Raw genomic sequence first — 21,550 nt, 5'->3', positions numbered from 1 at the left:
TTTTCCAAAGTATCTTCTGGAACACGACTGAGATTTTTATCCCAATCATTATCCGCTGTTTATTACCCTGCTTCCAAAAACCTCATTCATAAAAGAAAATTAGAAAAGGAAAAGTTGAGTCATAGGAAACAAGTACAATGCTGATGAAATGGATTCTCCTAATTCAGATTAACTAAACGTATCAGCTAGTGCTGCAAAACACAGAGAAGAAAGAAACCAATTAAAACCGGGCTTAACAAGAGAAAAAATAGACTGACTCATTTGCCTGAAAGATCCATAGGTAGCCTTGGCTTTAGTTTTGTTTATTTTATCAAGCAATTCAATAATGTCATCAAATACTAAGGGGTTTGTTTGTCTCTCAAGCATGCTTTTTTCAGTGTTGTCTTCCACTATGGTTGGCTGTCCTCTTTATTCTAAGATGGCTTCCAGAAGCTTTGACAATAATTATACAACTCACAGTTCCAGCAAGAAAGAGACACCATCCTTGTCCTCAGCAAATGTCCTAAGTGTTACTTTAATTGGCTAGGCTGTCACATGCCCAGCATCGGGTCAATTACCATGGCCAAGCAGATTGCACAGATTTCTCATATACTCTATCTCTAGGACTAAGATGGAATCAGCTTTCCTAGAGGAACATGCATCCCTAACCAAGATTAGGAGCTCTCAGGAAGACAGAAATATCTGAGAAATGGGAGGACGGACAAGAAAGCTACCAAAAGTATTGACTACAGTTGAGGAAGGTGAATTGGAGAAAAATCTGAATTATAGAAGCCTTTCAACCTACATTTCTTTTAAAATATCCTATACTGCAGATCTTTTTTCTCACATACTTGCAGTAATTCAAATTAGGTCAATGAAGGGCTGACAGGCGCTCCCTTGAATGAAGAGATTTGATTGATTGGCAATTAGCCTCTCAATTATATGTACACACACTGATCTTTTTTTTTTTTTTTTTTAAGTAGGTACTTTAAAAGAGTTTGCTCTTTGAAGGCAAGTATATTGTAAAGCACATTTTGTAAAGTGCAGTTCATGTTTATGTGTTTGAAATCTTGAAATCACTGGGGTAGAAATGGGGAATGCATGGCAATGAAAGCCTTGAATTGAGCAGGAAATGGGGCAGGAACGAGGTGCGCTGCTACAGCCCTTCCTTCTTGGGAAAATTGAGTGGTGCAAGGAGCACAGAAGTCCTGGCTAAAAGAGTCTGTAATGGAGAATGGGCAAGTACAACAGGTCTGGATTTCCACCAGGTAAGTATTTGAGATTTTCTTCACATGGCTCCATCTTTAGCAGAGGAAACATAATCTCAGGATGCATTTATATTGTTCACATGGCAAAGATTTCTCTGACCGGAAATAGCAAGAAAGAGATGGCACTTATCAGGCCTGAGTCTTCCTGCTGCAGTGGAATTTGGATAACTTTACAATTACTACCTAAGCAGAAATTGCAAGGATGCATCTGCTTCTCCCTATCCTATCCTGTGGCAGACATAACTAATCAATCATACTAGTCAATCAATCCCTTTCTGCTAAACCTAGAAATGACTTCACAATCTGTCTTGATGAAGTGCTCCAGGAAGCCACTACCAGTTGAGCAGACATGAAAACAGAGATAAAACTGCATAGTACAGAACACATTTTAACCTTTCCCACTTTCCTTTCCTGTGATGTGTCTCCTAAGGACGCAATATATTTGGTGGCCCATTCATTCTCCAGGCTGCACTAAGACTTTTCTATGAATTCTCTTCTTCCTGAAGAATCCTGTCTCCTCATGGCTCTCAGATGCCTCCTATGGGATCATTTTCTTCCAAGAGTGTTGTGTTAACTGTGATTGCCAGTGGTTGGTTAATTTAACCTCCTTTTTGGTATCTACCATTCATTCCTGTCTTCAGGGTTCTTGCCTCTACTCTCCATTATGAACCAGGCTGCAGATGCAGAATATTTCTTTTTTTAGCTCCTCTGCATCTTAAATAAATGCACCCAGCTTTCCAGATTATGTAAGATTTACTTTGTCTAATGTGTGCCCATGACAGCTTAGCATTATTTCTTAGAATAAAGTCAATGCTCCCCACCTGCATCAAAAAATTTACTAGGGTGGAGTTCTTACTTAAAATGCTATTTGGGGGCCTCAGTCTGAAGCCAATAAATCAGAATTTCTAATCTGATTTTTAGCTGATACCCAGGGTAATTCATAAACTCCTTAAAGTTTGAAAATATCTGCCACAGGAAACAGACAGAGGACTGGGGGAAAATCGTGGTGAGCCTACCCAGACAGAAGCGGTCTTAAATGTCTTCAATATGGTATCTCCTGAGCTGTATTGATTTTTAGGTGGGGCAATGTCTGATCCTTCTTAAGCCATCACTGACTCATATCTTGTGATCCTTCTCTTCTGAAAGTCAGACCAGAACATACCCAGATTAAGAGGCAGGCTAATGGAATGTGTGCAGGGGCACCAGCCCAATAAGGCCACTAAAATATCACTGAAAATAAAACAAGGTAGAGAATACTGTATTTACCAGAATGCTCTTAGGAAGAGACATGTATGTGAGTTGCAGGGAATAATCTGATAGGTTGCTTGTGGGAGCAAACATCCACGAAACTTGTCCACATAATAACAACAACAATGACAATCATTCTGATGATACTGTAAGGGCCAAGAGAAAATTTCCCCTTTGCCCTCTGAAGGTTCACTGAAAAGCCAACTCACAAAAGGCAGATTAATTGGAGAAAAGGCACACAAAATGTATTAAAGTATACACGAGAGACTTCAGAATGAAGACCCAAACATACACGGGAAATTGTTAGTGGTTATGCTTAGGTTCAACTTGTAGGGACAGCCATGTAGAAATATGACTGGACAAAATGAATGAAATCTAACGCTGATAGACTGAGTGGGGAAACCCAGCAGGGCCTGCCTGTCTAGATTCTACTTGGCATTGTTCTTTCTGGGTGTGGGGCAAGACCCTCTTTGGAATAGGGTCTTGTGACCTACAGTCAAACAAAATAGGCTGGGCTATTTTTTTATGGCCAGGTTTTAACACAGAAAGGCAGAGGGAAAGCTCAAGTAATATTTTTAGATTTTATGGCTGGCTTTGGGGAAGAGGGATTCTAGTTTCTATTGCTAGCCTTAGAATAGGGAGAGAATGGGACTGAGACAAGAGAACAGGAGAAGGTCAGAGAAAAACTTTTGCTTCTGAGGCCTTCATTTTGGGGAATTGCTTTCTGAGTCCCATAATAACAATAATAGTATTAATCTACAGCCTTCTGAGGAGACTGGGTCTGGTAAATGGTAAGGCTTTGGTTTTGCTGCATGGAATGCTTGAGGCTCAGATTAGGAGCTGAGGGTTCTGGATGAGAAAATAGGCTAGGCCCATGCCTGTGGCCTTCCCTCATGCTGTACCAACTGTAGAATGAGCAGTGCTTATGAAGAAATGGATCAGCAAATACTCCAATTATATCACAGTTTTAGGAGGCACCAAGTTTTTAAGCTTCCCAGGAAACCTGGCTACTTTAGTCTGACCTGTCAGAACTGCCCACTTCCTTCATTTTATATTTTCATTCTTGGAAATTTTTCTACTGGGACCCCACCCTTTCTTCTCAAACTCAGCCCCATAGATCTTAGAGACCACAGGATTCGTGCATTAAAAATAGAAACCAAAGCCAATTAAACCTCTAATATGTTAAATAAGAGGTATTTGCATCTCTGAAGAAACTTCTGACAAGCATGACAAGCAATGACAGCTAATGCAAGTCTTGCTTCACACAGAAAGTCATCTCAGGCTATTCCTTGGTACTTTGTCTCTCTCCTGCCCAGGGCCTTTGAACCTGGGCATACAATGCAAAGTGGGCACTTGCCCGATCTCTCTCCTTCTAAAGATGTATTTCATCTCCTCTTCCTATTCGGGCAAAAGATCAGTTAATAGTTTGCTGCTCCCCTCCCCGCAACAGAAGGACCTGCATTATAAAATACAAACTCTTCACATTTGCAGAAAGATTGGGGGCTTGCCGCTAAAACTTTCATACTGGGCATAAAATCCTGGGTCATTTTCTCCCTCTCTGATGCTGCTCAAGGCCAGCATTGGGCAACACTGGGAGAACTTAACATTCTCCCTCAGGAATATTCATTTAAGTGCCTTTTTGCATGAAGTAATTATTTTCATGGGATATTAGCATGTGGCACACTCTTCACTTGCCCAATACTCCTAAACTGTCTAAAATACAGGAAGAACCCTCCTAACATGGTGTTCTTTTTAGGAATTTAATAGGCTTCTGGTTCAAGATGGCAGCCTGAGCACAGAATTTGACTTCCATTTTCTCCCAAGTTTATATTAAAATTATCACACACACACACACACACCCTGTAACAGAGCAAGGAAAAAAATAGATACTATTACTAACTATTGAATTTGGAGGACTGTATGAAGGACACGGTGTAGACTTTATTTGATTGCCAGAGAAAAAGTAGAAGAATCACAGTTCAAGGTACTAGAGTAAAGCATCCGTCCTGTCAAAGGAGACAAGAGACTATCCAAGCTAGAGTCCCCAAATGCAAGAATGGACCTAGAGTTCATCTTCGAGACATTTATTGAGGAATTGCATTTGAAAGGGCATTATCAGTGGGCCCTTGTCCCTTAAACAGAGTTTCTGAGAGCTACAAATTTTATCCTTGGGCTGCAGCTTTAGAACTACTTTATAGAGAGAGTGGTTGATCTGTTGTTACAAAAAATAAAAAACAAAAACAAACAACCAAATAAACAAAAACAGATGATCTATGATAATTGCTTTGTAGCAAACCACTCTAAAGTGAAACAGTTGAAAATTATTTCTTATCTCTCACCTTTCCATGGCTTGACTGGTTCAGCTTTATTGTTCTCTCTCTCATGTAGGTTCAGGCACATGGGACTGGAGCTGGTGGAGCCATCTGAATCTCTCCTCATTCACTCCTCTGGTGCCTATGGTGCAAGCCATCCAAGTGGCTAGGATATCCAAAGTCTACTGAGGTGTCCATCTCTTCATACAGCCTTTCCATGTCGCTGCTTGGGCTTCCTTGCTATATGGTGCTTACAGGGTAGTTGGACTTTTTACATGATGGCTGACTTTTCCCAGAACAAGTGTTCCAAGAGACAGGAAGTGAGAGCTGGCCCAGGATCAGAACTGATAATGTCACTTCAGCTGTATTCTCTGGGTCAAACCCAGAGCCCCCACAGACTCAAAGAAAGAGGGATCAAACTCCACCTTCTAATGGGAGAAGTGAACGAATGATGTACATAGTCTTTAATCTATCCTATGTGAGCTCCTGGTGATGGTTTTGGAGAATGCAAGAGAAACAGAGAGAACCAAAGCACCAGGTGCTCCACTCCCAGGGGGCTTTGCATTGGTAATTATGGGGCTCCCTAGCCTGTTTCCTTGTTTCTGGACTCCAAGCATTACAAGGGAGCCTGCCTGCCGCCCAGTTTGATGACTGAGAGCTCATATTTAGACCTTCTATTTAAGGAAGAAGCCCATTGTAAAAGAGACACACAACTGCTGAGGAAATGCACATTTGTTATCTGCACATACAGAAGTAGCTCTTCATTAAAAAAAAAGAAAAGAAAAGAAAAGAAACCAATAACAGCATGAAGGAGGGGAATAAAAGAATCTTTGGGGAGAAGAGGAGAAGTGTTTAAAATTATTCCGATTTCTGCTCACAGGCTTGAGAAGATACTGCTACCACAAATTAAGAGCAGTCTCTTTTGAAAATATATCAATCAGAATTTTAAAAATCATTTTTGAAATTAAGCTTTTCTTGCAATAATAAAGATTTTGCTTTATAGATTAAATAATAATATGAAGAGATGAAGATCAAGTTGATGATCTGGAAGATAAAGTCAAGGAAATCTCTCAGAATTTGGGGCAAAAAGATAAGTGAAATGTAATAGTGAAAAGTTAAAGGTGGCAAATCTAGGAGGCCTAACAGCAACTAATAGATTTTCTAGGAGAGAACAGAGGCAAAAAAGGGTAAAAAAATTATAGAAATGTAGAAATTGAAGATAAAAATAAAATTCTCCGAGTGGATAATAGACACACCTCTTAAAATTGAATGTCTAGTGAGTATGGAGAATAATGAATGGGAAAATCGCCCATGTATAGACGCATCCTGCTGAAGTTTCCTAACTTAAAGGAAAAAGTGAATGTTCTTACAGCTTCTGGAGAGAAAAAGAAAGGTCACTCACAGTGAAGATAAGCATACTGACATCCAATTCTGGTCAGCAATACTGGGTTTTAGGCAGGGGAACAATATATTCAAACTTCCAAGGAAAACTATTTTGAATATGGAATTCCATACCTAGCCAAGCTATCAATAAAATACAGGGGCCAAAAATAAATGAAAGAAAGAGAGAAAGAAAAGGAAAGAAGGAAGGAAGGAACGAAGGAAGGAAGGAAAGAAAGAAAGAAAGAAGAAATAGAAAGAGAGAGAGAAAGAAGGAAAGAAAGAAAAAGAAAGAAAGAGAAAAAGAGAAAGAAAGAAAGAAATAAAAGAAAGGGCAAGCAAAGATGTAGCAAGTATATCACCTGTATTTCCTATAAATGAAGGAACCGCTTACCAAACTCCTCCCACAGAATGAAGAACAACTGCAGGAGGAAGGCTGGCAGGAATGTAATTCAGAAGTAGAGGAAGCAAGCAAAACATCAAAACAGAATATCTTGGGCTGGAGTGCTTGAAAATTAAAAAAAAAATCATACATGTGATTCCTTAAATTTTTAAAAGTTTACAACAACAAAAAGTAGGTTGAAATATAAGTAGCAAAAAAGAAAAAACGTATTTGTATCATGTACAACAAATAACTAATATTCTTCTCATATAAAATGTTTTGATGAGACAATTTGAAAAACAGAAATAGAAAAATGGGCAAATATCCTGAACGGGCAAGTCACAAAGGCAAAGAAGAAATTAATGCAGATGAACGGTGACATTCCCTTACACTTCCCACAGTCTGGTCCTCCCTATAAATTCAGCCTGAACAGAAGGGTTCAACCTTCCAGGGCTCATGTGGGTGTATGGATCTGCCCTGGCTTTGCAAAGGAGGCCGGGGGGGCAGTGGAGGTACCATGTGTAGGGAGAGGGGACATTTTTCAACAGCTGCCACATGTGTGAAACTTTGGAAAGAGAAAGATTTCCAAAGGGAATTCGGGATAATTTTTAGGAAGTTTGATTCTGCTTAAGTGTGTGGTGTGTTTAATAATTGTCACATTTATTCCTCACCTCCCAGTGACAATCTCCTGGAATTCAGTTAGCTTGGCAATCAGAGCTTGGTGGGTTCTCAACATCTATCAACTTTGTTCTTTCTATAAGTATTTTTAAGCACATTCTGTTGAATCTTTTTCCCATACCCTTGGCCACAACTTGAGCGAATTGCACACATTTCTGGTTGCTTTTGGTTATGAAAAGTCCAATCTGGTGTAAGGCTTTAATCAAACATCCTATTTTAAATTCTTTGACTCCACCATCATCAGTTTTGGGGCCCTATAACTGTCTAGTGGGAAGGAGACCTGTGCTTTCTTTCACTCCTCCCCTGCAGTGTGGGATGGGACCATGGTCTCATTCTGGGTTCTCCTCCTCACCACGTTTCCAAGTTTTGTTCCTCTATGAGGGCAGAGAGGAGGGAAAGGGTCCTAGGAGATGTCCTTACCTAATCATCAGCCTTCTGTAGCATCCTAGTCTTGTGGGGTCCATCTCATTCTGAGAGGTGAAGCCAGCTGGACTTCCTGGGTTGAGTGGGAACTTGGAGAGCTTTTCTGTAGCTAGCTAGAGATTTGTAAAATGCACCAATCAGTGCTCTGTAAAAACGCACCAATCAGCACTCTGTAGCTAATTAGAGGTTTGTAAAATGGACCAATCAGCACACTAAAATGAACCAATCAGCACTCTGTAAAATGGACCAATCAGCAGGACATGGGCAGGAACAAATAAGGGAATAAAAACTGGCCACTCCAGCCAGCAGCGGTAGCATGATGGGGTCCCCTTCTGTGCTGTGGAGGCTTTGTTCTTTCGCTCTTCACAACAAATCTTGCTGCCACACACTCTTTGGGTCCGTGCCACCTTTAAGAGCTATAACACTCACTGCAAAGGTCCACGACTTCTTTCTTAAAGTCAGTGAGACCACGAACCCACCAGAAGGAGCCAACTCCGGACACAATTTTATCTGTTTCTGTATTTGGTCTCCAGAAATGTGGTGGCCCCTGTGGAGATGTGAGCAAGGCCTTCCTGGGATAATGTGCAATTTCACTACAGCGCCTTTTAGCACTAACATCCTATTTCTTTCCCTTTGGACCTGTCGGTGGTCCATGCCACCAACCCTGCTCCTGAAGGGTATTTCTGTGCATGCCTGGCTCAGTCCCGGGCATATCCTTAGCATCTGCCTACTCTTCTAACTTAGATGATCCTCTACAGGATCAATAGAGTTTGACTGTGTCCCCACTCAAATCTCATCTTGAGTTGTAGCTTCCATAAGTCCCACGTGTCATGGGAGGGATCTGGTGTGAGGTAATTGAATCATGGGGGTAGGTCTTTCCCATGCTGTTCTCATGATAGTGAATAAGTCTCACAAGATCTGCTGGTTTTATAAATGGGAGTTCCCCTGCACACACTCTCTTGCCTGCTGCCATGTAAGATGTGACTTTGCTCCTCACTCACCTTCCACCATGATTGTGAGGCCTCCCCAGCCATGTGGAACTGTGAGTCAACTAAACCTATTTCCTTTATAAATTACCCAGTCTCAGGGACGTCTTTATTAGCAGCATGAGAACAAATGAATACAGGGATGACTGGGGATGACTAGGCTCCTCCTCGAACTCTCAGAAAGCCTTGGAGACGTGAAATGCAGGTCTTTCATCCTCTGTTGGGCACTCTCTCTCAACCTGATGACGGCTTCTCCTGCAAGTTTCCTCCCTTCAGACTTCACCAAAGGAAAAGCTGTCACTGTGCTCTTATCATTCCCAAGGACATGGTCTGATCCTCCCAAGAAGCATCATTTGGTACCTTGCTCTGAGAGCAGTTCGGGGTGGCCTGTAGGCACCTCAGCATCCAGCCCCATGCTAGTCTCTCCTTCTAGTATGGAGGAACTCTCTCCTAGTGATGCTCTTGGAATCCCCTTCTCAGCCTCTCACTTGATTTTTTGTTTGTTTGTTTGTTTGTTTGTTTGAAGGGTGAGGGAATAAGGTCTTTGTCCCTATGAGAAAGAGGAGCAAAACTCCCCACAAACACCATACTTCAAAACTCTGGGCCAGGTGCAGTAGCTCAAGCCTGTAATCCCAGCACTTTAGGAGGCCGAAGCAGGCAGATTATGAGGTCAAGAGATCCAGACCACCGTGGCTAACATGGTGAAACCCTGTCTCTACTAAAAATGCAAAATATTAGGCGGGTGTGGTGGCACACACCTGTAGTCCCAGCTACTCAGGAGGCTGAGGCAGGAGAATGTTGTGAACCCAGGAGGCAGAGCTTGCAGTGAGCTGAGATTGCACCACTGCACTCCAGCCTGGGCAACGAAGCGAGACTCCATCTCCAAAAACAAACAAACAAAAAAAAACTCTGAGGATTTTCCCACCCATCACTTCTTTGCTACACTGCATGCTCATGGACTTCAGTAGAGGAGGGAGCTTTCCAGCTTCCATCTTTGCCTGACAAATCTCCAAACCAAAGGACCTAACTCAGCTCTCAGGCTGTGCCTCACTTCCTAATCCCACTTTGCAGCCCCCTGCTGACTTTGTGGGGGCTTTCTAAGGCAGGCTGTGGTGCTGTCAACAAGAAAAACCATGTCTGCATCCAAAATGTCAGAATATTTTCTTGACTGTGGCCATTCATATATCAAAAATGGTTATTCCAGTTTCTGCCTCTCTCTACATTTGAAAAGACAAGAGTATTAATTAACATTAACTTGATGTAAAAACATAAATAGAAATCATAACAAAAGTCTAACCTTTAAAGGATTCAAATTTAAAATCTCTGAGAAAGCCAGTGATTATTTTATTGATATAGTTTCTCTACCAACTTTCAAAACCTGCAGGTGTTAAATTAGCTGCACAAGAATTTCTCTCCACTTCCGAGTCTGCAGTAGAAACATGCTAATGAGAATTAGAGGAAATTAATGAGAGAGGGTCTAGGAGACCAGGAGATAAGTTCAGCATAGCTTCCTGTGTGGTAAATTTTCAGAAAAGCTGCTTTAATTTACCATGACCAAAGAGCTTATAAGTAAAAAAAAAAAAAAAAATACAAATCTATACCCTTAACCATTTCATTCTTCTAACATAGGTCTAAAAATGCTAAGGGTAACATCAGTGTCAAAGAAGCTATTGCCAGAAAAAAAAGAACAAACACCCAGAAGCCAAAACAAAACAAACAAAAAGAGCAACAGTAAAGCACCCCACACTTGAGTCCCCAAGACTGAGCAACAATAAGAGTGATATTGATGCTGATGGTGATCCAGTTATCATATAAACTCTGACTTCAGCATGAAAGATGGGCCTAATTGTAGGTCTTTAGCAAGCAAAAGTCATTCTGCAGATAAATGAACTGAGGCACAGAGCAACAAAGATGGAACCAAGACAATTCCTAAGGTGTGTTACAATATTGGGGCTTGAATGCATGTCTAGATACCAAATCTGCTAAGCCATATTAATGGTGACACACACATTGTCAAGCATGTTCATGTTAACATTGATTCTAGGTCCAGTGATGTTAATACCTAAGAGGGTCATGAATATGTTAAGGCTGATCTTACTAGAGTAGGTAGATAGGCAGATATGAGCAGGGCAGGACAGGACCCCAAAGAATGTTAGCCAATTGTCAGGCTGCTGGAAACAGAGAGGGGAAAATTTCCCAACAACCAGGAAACATCTTGAATTTGTGGGGAGCAACTTCCCTGTAAGAACTTAAAAATTGAGTAGAGGTGTCTAGGCGTGCTGGTAAGGGGCAAAATGGCAGAGTCTGGCCAGCATATGACCTTCCTCTGGGGGCGCTAGACTGGTAAAGGAAAATTACCATTAAGAGAGCATGCACATAGCTTCAACCGCCAAAGGGCACGTGCAGCCCCTCCCAGATACTGACAAGTCACTGCGCATGTGGTGATTAGCCAATAGCCTGCCCAAGGCGAAGGATGAGGGGAAGAGACTGGGAAAGAAAACAGGAAATAGTAAGTCTGTAAGAGCCCTGAACCAAAGATCAGGGGGTGCATTCAATCTTTTGAATTGCCTGCTTGGTCCCTTCAAGTATACATTTCTTGGCTTCAATAAGTTCTCATTTCTGCCTTAAATCTACTTTTGTCTCTCGGTCAAATTATTTCTTCCAAGGAGACAAAGACAAAGGACCAAGGACCCCAACCGAACTCTCTGCCAGTAACAATCTGAAGTCCAACACTGAAGCCTTTACTAGTACTCCACTGAATTCAGTCTGGTGAATATTTATTGAACACCTGCTATGCTAGACACTATTTCTGACCTCCAAGAATTCATGGTTTAGCAAGGAAAACAAATGACCAGTATGCAAACAAATAAATATAAGCCAACGTGACAAACACTGAACAACGTGTTGTGGGAACAGAGATGAAGAAGGAATTAAGTCTAGCTTGGGCATAGGAGGTGGGGGAAGCATTCTGGAAAGAGTAGAGAAAACTGGCTTTTTTTTTTTTTTTTTTTTTCCAGAGATGAGTGCCAATTTGAACTGGCTCTTCAAAGAAAAAATAATGAGAAGAATAGGGAAGCATGAACAAAACTAGGGTCCTGAAAGTGCACAGCGAGTCTGGGGAATGGTGGGTGCATGTGAGTTACAGAGAGGCTGGAAACATCAGCTGGAGCTTAGCTGGGTTTATATAACCTTCTGTGCCATGAGAAAGATTTTGTTCTTCCTCCTGAACTGATGGAGAGAATAGAGGATTTTTAGAATGGGTGACACATGGGGTCCAATTTCTATTTTATAAAATGATGCTGTTGGCATTTCAGAAAGTGGTTGGAAGGATAGTGAGCCTGAAGGCAGAAAGATCAACTAAACAGCAATAGGAGAAAGAAACAAATATAACAACGAAATAATAGGAGACAGACACAAACGCCTGACCAAAGCCAGGCTGGCAGGGACAGACAGGAGAGCCAGGTTATGAGTGAGATGCCATGGGTAGAATTGACAGGTATTTGTGCTGATTGCATGTGAGAGCTAAGCACCTTGTACTTTTGGCCAGAGCGTTGCTGCTGGCTATCCACAGTGATGATGGAGCTAGGCTGAAGCTCCTCATTCCTCTGCACATTCTGGTCTTTGACTGCTAGGCTGGTTCTTGAGAGTCAAACTCATTTTTGCTTCTGCTTTCCTATCACCCCTGGACTGTTGTATCATGGATCCTCATTCTTCAGGTCTTGTTAAGGGTTGAACTGGGTCCCCATTAAAATTCATAGGTTGAACCCTAATCCCCAGTACCTCAGAATGTTATTTTATTTGAAAAATATAGCCTTTACAGAGGTAGCCCAGCTAAAATGAGATCATTAGAGTGAACCCTAATCCTATATAAAAAGGAGAAATTGGGAAACAGACACTCATACAGGAAAAAACTCATGTGAAAATGAAGGCAGGGGTCAGCATGATACCTCTTCAAGCCAAAGAATGCCAGAGTTTGCTAGAAACCACAAAAGCTGGGTAAGAGGCATGAGACATATTCTCCCTCATAGCCTCAGAAGAAATCAACCCTGCCAACATTTTAATCTTGATTTTTTTTTTTTTTTTAGATGGAGTCTCCCTGTTGTCCCTCAGGCTAGAGTGCAGTGGTGCGATCTCAGTTCACTGCACCCTCCGCCTCCTAGGTTCAAGTGATTCTCCTGCCTCAGCCTCCCAAGTAGCTGGGATTATAGGTGCGAGCCACCAGCCTGGCTCATTTTTGTATTTTTAGTAGAGACAGGGTTTCACCATGCTGGCCAGGCTTCTCATTTCTGCCTTAAATCTACTTTTGTCTCTTGGCCAAATTATTTCTTCCAAGAAGACAAAGACCAAGGACCAAGGACCCCAACCGGACGCACTGCCAGTAACAATCTGAAGTCCAACATTGGAGCTTTTACTAGTATTCCACTAAATTCAGTCTGGTGAATATTTATTGAACACATACTATGCTAGACACTGTTGCTGACCTCTAAGAATTCATGGTTTAGCAAGGAAAACATGGTTTAGCAAGGCTTATCTCGAACTGCTGACCTCAGGTAATCCACCCGCCTTGGCCTCCCAAAGTGCTGGGATTATAGGCATGAGCCACCATGCGCAGCCTTGATCTTGGATTTCTGGCCTGCAGAACTGAGAGATGACACATTTGTGTTGTTTAAGCAGGCCAGTGGGTGGCACTTTTTTTCTGCAGCCCCACTAAAGTAATACAGGTCTCAGCTCAAACGATTTTTGTGACCACACAATCTAAAGCAGTGCCTCCCCACCACATCACCTTGTTTTATTGTCTTCATCATCGTTAACCTTACCTTATCGTGTTAATGTGTTTATTTAGTTGTTTTGTCTGGTCTCCTCTTCTCTGTCTCCTACCCAGCCACACACTGTCATGCTGCACTTAGAACGTGTGCTCCAGGACTCTGCGGAATTTTCCATGGGTTTTGCTATATCCACAGATTGTAGAACAACCTGGCAATAGTGGGCAGTCAGTACATATTTTATTGAATGAATGAAAACATAAGTGATTATCTTTCTTGACACTAGGACGAACTCTGGCGTGAATTCCAATTAAAGTGTTATTGTTTGTCCTCATCGGTTAGGGTTGAGTTTGAGAGGCTTATCCTCCAAGGTGGAATCATCTGAAGGCTCCTTCCCTCAATGTCTGGGCTGGGATGACTGGAAGAGTAATGCATGTCCACCAGAACACCTGGATGAGTCTCTCCATGTGGCCCAGCTTCCACACTGCAGGGCAGCCCCTGCTTAGTTGGACTTAGGTGCTGGTTTGGGACTCCAAGTAGGTGAGCTCCAGAGAACAAGGTGGAAGAAACATTGCCTTTCATGACCCAGCTTCGGAAGTCATACATCACTTCTACCATACTCTGTTGATCGAAGCAGCCGTAACCCCATGGGCATTCAGGGAGTGACGGACACAGACCTACTTCTTGATGGTATGGTGGCAAGATCACATTGCAGAGGAGGATCTGCGATGAGAGAGACTGTGTTGCAGCTATCTTTAGCAAATAGAGTTGCCATGAATTCTTATTCAAAACCTGAGTTTTGGGTCTCTCTTCAAAAGATTCTGATTCCTGGGTCTCAGTTCAAACTTAAAAGACCTTTTGGAGGTCCTGAGAATACAATCTTTATAACAAGCACTTTAGGCATTTCTGATGCTGAGATGCACAATCCCGTTGTCTGAGAACTCTTCTCTGGGGCCAGTTTAATGTCTCCTGGCAGCTGCCCTTCTGCAATTTAAGCGCACAAGCCAGTTTTCTATTGCACTCTCTCCATGATGAGAAAATGCTGAGATATAATAAGCCAAAATGATAGGGCTCCTAAATCTATAAAAACAAGCCATTACTGTAACAATATAGAGAGATAAAATGACTATATTTACACATAAAAATTTTAAATAGTATTGGAGAAATATTACAGAATAAAAAATCCTAGGCCAATTTTATGCTCCTATGAATGCAATAGTTGTCCATTTCTGCCTAATGACACTGCTAGTATTCACGCAGTCCTAAATTATGAATTTACTGTAACTCCCTTCCCAATGTCAGACTTTCTCGAGCTATACTTGTGCTATCTGTAATCACTAGGTATGTTTTAAAAATTCCTCCAGTTGGCATTTTTAAGAGATAGCCATCCCGCCTCTCACCTTAGCTTTTGGGTAACATTGGTTTTTCTTGCTCATTGTTCTCTGATCCATATTCACCCTCTTCCTTTCAGATAATGTCAAGACACCACAAACTGATATGATCTTATCATTACAGTTCCTAGGATTATCTTATTCTGAATTTAAGTTTTCTTTCAACATTTTTATAAACCAAACTCAAATCACTTGCAGGCCTTTGTGAGAAATTACAATAGCTTGCATCACTTTAAAAAAAAATTAAAGCCTCTTATTTCCCTGAAAATAGTTGAACCTAATTTATTTCCAGAAATTGTCCTTGAACTTATTCCTTCCACCTCTCATTCCCAATCCTGTACACATAACCTAAATATAGCAAAGAAGTCCTTAAGTGAAGACTTAGAGGAGTTTTCTTGCAGTTTGCTAAGGGCAGAGCATTTTGGGCTGTGCACAAGCAACTAAAGAAATTGCTTGTTCATTTTGGAAGGCCAAGGCTGTTGGGTCACTTGAGGTCAGGAGTTCGAGACCAGCCTGGCAAACACGGTGAAACCCCATTTCTACCAAAAATACAAAAAAAATTAGTCAGGTGTGGTGGCGTGCGCCTGTAATCCCAGCTACTCATGAGGCTGAGGCAGGAGAATCACTTGAACCTGCGAGGCGGAGGTTGCAGTGAGCCAAGATCTTGCCATTGCACTCCAGCATGGGGAACACAGTAAGACTCCATCTCAAAAAAATAAAAATAAAAAAATAAGACCCGAGTCCAGTACACCCCATAGGGGTCAGGCAAGGCAGAAGCTGAGCTAATGGCTATTAGGAGAATGACGGTAAAACGAGGTAGCCAGGAACGTCACAGGTGGCTCTTCCATGAATCAAAGGATTTTTAAGCCCAAGGTCTCGCCACTCTTAAGGAAGTACCTGGGAATCTCCTTGGATGATATAGAGTGGCAAGCATGCTGATTCTAGTGGTGACCACCGCCAGCGATGCTCAGAACGGTGTGGGTGATGATACTGGAGACCCCGTCTCTGGAGGGCAACTGCGACCTGGTCCTCCATCGAGCTGCCCTGGGCTCCTCGACTCCAGCTGGCCAGACTTGCAGGGCAGGTGCTTCCTCTTTCTTTCCTTGGGCTGCCCAAAGTAAAGGTCATAGCAAAAGGAAGGAGGTATGAGTTCACAAGGGAGGGATCCCCCTGGGTTCCGGAGATTGGAGCATCAAGAGAGAGGATTCCTGAATCATCGCAGGATGCTGCCCTTTATGAAGTTAATTAGGACTTCAGTTGTTTATGATAATGATTGTAATCATGACTACTTTAGGGATTACTTATAGCTCTGCGAGGAATACTTTCTGCAAATCTGTGTTGTTTTCCTTTTTATTGTTGCAGCCTTTCTCATCTTTCCTCCCCCTCCTTTTCTAACAAAGTCTCACCCACCTGCTATCCACCTTCTCTTCTTCCATTTCCTCCTTTTCCTCACCCTTTCTCATTTAGAATACTTGAGTCATAGAAAGAGTTGGAAGCCAACTCAAGACCACCTCATCTGACCTCTCCCTTTTACACCTGCATAAACTGCATCGGGAAAGAGGAAGTGACAAATTATAGTCACACAATTGGCTTGTGACAGATCTGAGACAAATACCCAGGACTCCTGGGGCCATCTGATATTCTATTTGTTGCATCCAACAGCTGCATCTTCCACATTTTTTTTTCATTGCCTGGCTTTCTCCCTCCTCTTTCTGACTCCAGGAAAGATGAATGGGCTCCCTAGAGCTCCCCAAACAAGAAAAGCTAAGTGTTTGTGGTGTGAAGAGCTTGCAAGTGGCAAGAACTGCAGTCCAGAAACTGCCACCTGAAGCCCTTGTGGGCTCCGTGCCCAAACTTGTCCCAACAGAGACCCACACCTCCCTTTCCCTCTAGCATGGAGAACTGGAGGGGTCATTCTGAGTTGCAAAGTGAAAATTGGTTGTTTGGTGGTGGCTCACGCCAGGAGCCACTGAATCCCAGCTGTAAGTTACTGACATTATTGCAAATATCAACTTTTCTGCTGCAAATGAAGCTGCAAATGAAATGCTGGTTTCCAGCTGGGCGCCTCCAACTGTGTGTGAATTGTTTGCAGGCATGCACACTGCAATGTTGGCCCTTTCCTAATCATTTATTTTTCTTGTCTTTGCTCAGGTCATGGTTGATGCCTGGGAGCCTCCTGGAACTCACCCCTACAGACCAAAGTCACAGAAATCTCAGCTTCTGCTGTTTCTTCCCCGTGTGGGGCATCTATTATGACGATAGAATCCTAAAATGTTTGAACTGAAAGGAACCCCAGGGATCACCACTTGCCCTATTTCTTCATGTTACAGATGATGAAACTGACGCCCAGACAAATTAGAATCCAGCAAAAATTAGCGACGAAATTACGAAGCATCCTAGCTTACAATGCAGGCAGAAGATGGGAAGGAGGAGGTGATATTTTTTGAACTCCTACGGTGTGCCAGGCTTACAACTTGCAACCCCGTTTAATTTTCAAGTGGGGGCTTTTCAAAGCAAGGGCAGTGATGTTACAGGAAAGGGGTCCCGATCCAGACCTCGGGAGAAGGTTCTTGGATCTTGCGCAAGAAAGAACTCAGGATGAGTCCATAGAGTAAAGTGAAAACAAGTTTATTAGGAAAGTGAAAGACTAGAAAAATAGCTGTTCCATAGATAGAGCAGCCCCAAGGGCTGCTGATTGCTCATTTTTATGTTTCTTGTTTGTTTGTTTATGGTATGCTAAACAAGAGGTGGACTATTCATGCCTCCCCTTTTTAGACCATATAGGGTAACTTCCTGACCTTGCCATGGCATTTGTAAACTCTCATGGCACTGGTGGGAGTGTAGCAGTGAGGATGGCCAGAGGTCACTCTCGTGACCATCTTGGTTTTGGTGGGTTTTAGCTGGCTTCTTTACTGCAAACTGTTTTATCAGCAAGGTCTTTATGACCTGTATTTTGTGCCAACCTCCTATCTCATCCTGTGACTTAGAATGCCTTAACCATCTGGGAGTGCAGCCCAGTAGGTCTCAGCCTCATTTTACCTAACTGCTATTCAAGATGGTGTTGCTCTGGTTCACATACCTCTGACAGTAAGATCCCACATGGTTGAAGGCCTTGGCCAATATCACAAAGTGCCAAGTGGAGGAGCCAGTAGGAAGGAGGCTGTGTAGTCTCCCTCTGAAGCCCCAGTTTGTTCTTTATTCTACACTCTGGTGAAATCTTGAAAGTGGACTCTACCTGTTCTGAAAGCACTCAGAAATTGAAGAGAAAGTAAGGTCTTCCCTCAGTGACATGACCTTCACTGTCTCACCTTGCCCAGCAACTGCTTCTTTTCTCTTACTCTGAATTGTCCTGTGCAACCTACTAAGGCATGTTGCCTGCAAGGATCATTTAGAATGTTGGACAAGGCTCCTTGAGATCCCCTAGTAGCTATGCCCATGATCTCAGCAGTGTGATTCAACTCAGGTTTAGCATATACATGCCTATTTTTGTTTCTTCACCAGAAAGCTATGTTGCTAAAGGGGGTGGGAAATTCACTTGGGTTTATCAAATAGGAAATCAGTCTAGAACCATCTTCGTGGGTTGGGTCCCACCCCAGAGCCCTTTCCAAACACATGAGGAATTGCAATAGTGGTATTTTCATTTCTGCCTCCACTTCTCTGGCAAATGGGATTCCAAGGTCATAAAAACAATCTCATTTTTTAGGCTCCTTGACTCTTTGTATTCACGGTTCAGTATTAATTTTGTTTATTCTAGTTGGTATTACTCTTCAGCTTTCTAAGTGTCTACATGTGTCTAGTACTTGTACAATTTGTTAGAACCAACCCAGTAATGTTTATAAACATTATTTTGATAACATCTGTCTTCACCCATCAAAATATAAGTGAAAATGATGCCAAAAGTTTCACCATGATAATCTAAGCCTCTAATACAGTGCCTGGTATATGGCAGATGCTCAGTAAATATGAATGAATGAATGAATAAAGGAATGAATGAATTAATTAATGAAATAACAATCTTTTAAAAAATCTGCCAAAATGGAAAGACTAAGAAATTTTAAATTTTGCAATTGTTCAAGAATGATGAATAAAACGTTTAGAATAAAGCACTCTTGTAATCACCTGATGGGCTCATCTTGCCTGCTGCTCAGAAAAGCTGATGCACTGAGAAAAGCAGATTTTTTTGCAACAGAGAAAGAGCTTAATAAATGCAGAGCCAGCTAAGTGAAAGGACAGGAGTTAATTATTACTCAAATCAGCCTCCCCAAAAATTCAGAAGCTAGGGTTTTTAAAGGATAGCTTGGCAGGCAGGGAGCTAGGGAACGGGGAATGCTGATTGGTTGGGTCAGGGATGCAAAACCATAGGGTGTCAAGACATGTCCTCTTGCACTGAATCAGTCCTGGGTGGGGTCACAAGAAAGATAAGCCAGTTTACCAGTCTGGGTGGTGCCGGCTAGTCCATCAGAATGCAGGGTCTGAAAAGTACTTCGAACAACAATCTTAGGTTTTACAATAGTGATGCTAGCTGTAGGAGCAATTGGGGAGATTAGGAATCTTGTGACCTCTGGATGCATGACTCCTGAGGCATCATTTTTACTCTTGTGGCTAATGTGTTCGTTTTATAAAAATGGTCTGATCCCCAAGCAAGTAGGGGGTTTGTTTTGGGAAGGGGCTATTATCGTCTTTGTTTCAAAGTTAAACTATAAACTAAATTCCTACCATAGTTAGCTTAGCCTGCACCTGGGAATGAAGGAGGGCAGCCTGTAGGTTAGAAGCAAGATGGAGTTGGTTACATCAGATTTCTTTTGCTGTCATAATTTTCCTACATCAGATTTATCTCACTGTCAAAATTTTTGCAAAGGTGGTTTTACTCTCATTTAGCTTTGCTCTTATTTGGTCTTTAATGCCACACTCGTATTTTTAAAAGTTGTATCCTGGGCATCTCAGTTCAGTGGGGGTAGCACTCAGTTCCAGACTCAGCACTGCTATTCCAGGTCCCCTATAACAAGCTGCTTTGCATCTGGGGTCCTCAGTTTCCTCAAATGTAAATTAAGGGTGTTGGAGTCAATGAGCTCTTTATTCCCCGTAGTCTCATCTTAACTGGATGTTATGGGAAACTATGAGCCACATCAGATGGAGAGAATATCTGTATGATACAACTTTTTCATGAACAATACACTCTTGTTTCCTGGTTGTACTGCTAGGTGTGTATAGAAATGAAGAAGAACTCAAGGCCTCACTTACGTCTGAACCTCTTGAAACTGACTTGTAATTGAAATGTGTTCCTTCTTTAATCCCCATTCTTTGCCATGGGTGACAGGAAACACTCATGCCACCAATAAATCATACTTGCCATGTACGGCTGCTTCTCCTTACCCCTCCATGAGAGACTCCAGGTTTTTCTAGGGAGCCCTGTGAAGCTGGTGTGTTGGAAGTAACTGCCCTGTGACCCCCATGCCTTATTTGTATGGGCAGAGAAAGGCCCGAGTGAGAGAGAATGGGAATTGTACAAAAGTAGAACACTGTTCCTCAAAGTGTCTTCCAGGAAATGTCTGATAAATACGATGCTCCCTCAAATGTTTATCACTGTCAGTGAAGTCTGGGAAATGCTCCCTAATCAAGTCAGCCACTTCCTAGACATCCACAATCCACTCAACAGATATGAGTGTCTGAATATTGACACAATAAACAAACCTCTTCAACTCTATTTCATCCTGTTTCCTAAGTATATTTGACCACAACAGCCTATTTTTCCTCATCACCCTTATTCATAGCCCACAAAATTCTTCCCTGTTACATATTCATGGCAAGCACAGAGATGCTGTACTGTACGATGCAGTGGCCAATGCTAGCCTAGGGCAAATGTGCAAAGAAAATAAAGTGTGCTTAAAATGCCTCCCATTTCACTTTCTGTGCCCTTCTCATCTCTTAGAGTCCAGAGCCCTCCTCCTTATTGCTTTCTTTCAGCATGAAACTGTTAGATTCTGCTCCACACTGATTCATTTCATTGGAATGAAAGTTGGATTAGGAGCTATACATGTTAATTTATGCTGATACATTTACATACATTAACATAACACTGATCAGTTAACCTAACACTGATAAGTGAACAACATAGATCTAAGCAGGGGTTTTTCATCACCCGAGTGAACATATACTGTCTCAAGGGGAATTTAAGTACCTATTTGTGAAAAATACTGCTGAAGAATAGAAAGGTAGTATCAATCCGGAGACAAATAAGAACTTATATTTGAAAAGGATATATTTCAGAATCAAGAATGAATCATTAGGACATGATTTAGCATTGTCAATAGAGCAGAAATCATTATTTCCCTGACATATAATAAAGAATCTTCAAGGTGAGAGTAGGCTAAATGAAAAGACAACTGGGTAAGATGAAAAAAGAGATGGAAGAATATGGCAATGAAGCTGATATTTTAACAGCAATTGTAGAGAAAAATAGAACTGATCCTGTAGAAAATATCATGAGTGACACAGATGATAACAAACTGGTAAAGTTCTCCAAGAATATAGAGGAAATGGGGAAAATTCCAATTAGAGAAACGATAGATAATGAAAACAGAGAATGTAAAATTAGTGACCAGATAATTATTGTTCTAAAGGTGGAAAACAGAATTATTTAACTACAGAAATAATCAATGATATATTAGAAGAAGAGCTTCCTGAGATGAAGAGACTTCTGTCTATGGGGTGAAGGATTCACTGCACAGTAAAAATGTATA

Source organism: Theropithecus gelada, chromosome 16, assembly GCF_003255815.1.
Source record: "Theropithecus gelada isolate Dixy chromosome 16, Tgel_1.0, whole genome shotgun sequence".
Classification (NCBI taxonomy): Eukaryota; Metazoa; Chordata; class Mammalia; order Primates; family Cercopithecidae; genus Theropithecus; species Theropithecus gelada.
This window is presented reverse-complemented; position numbering follows the sequence as displayed.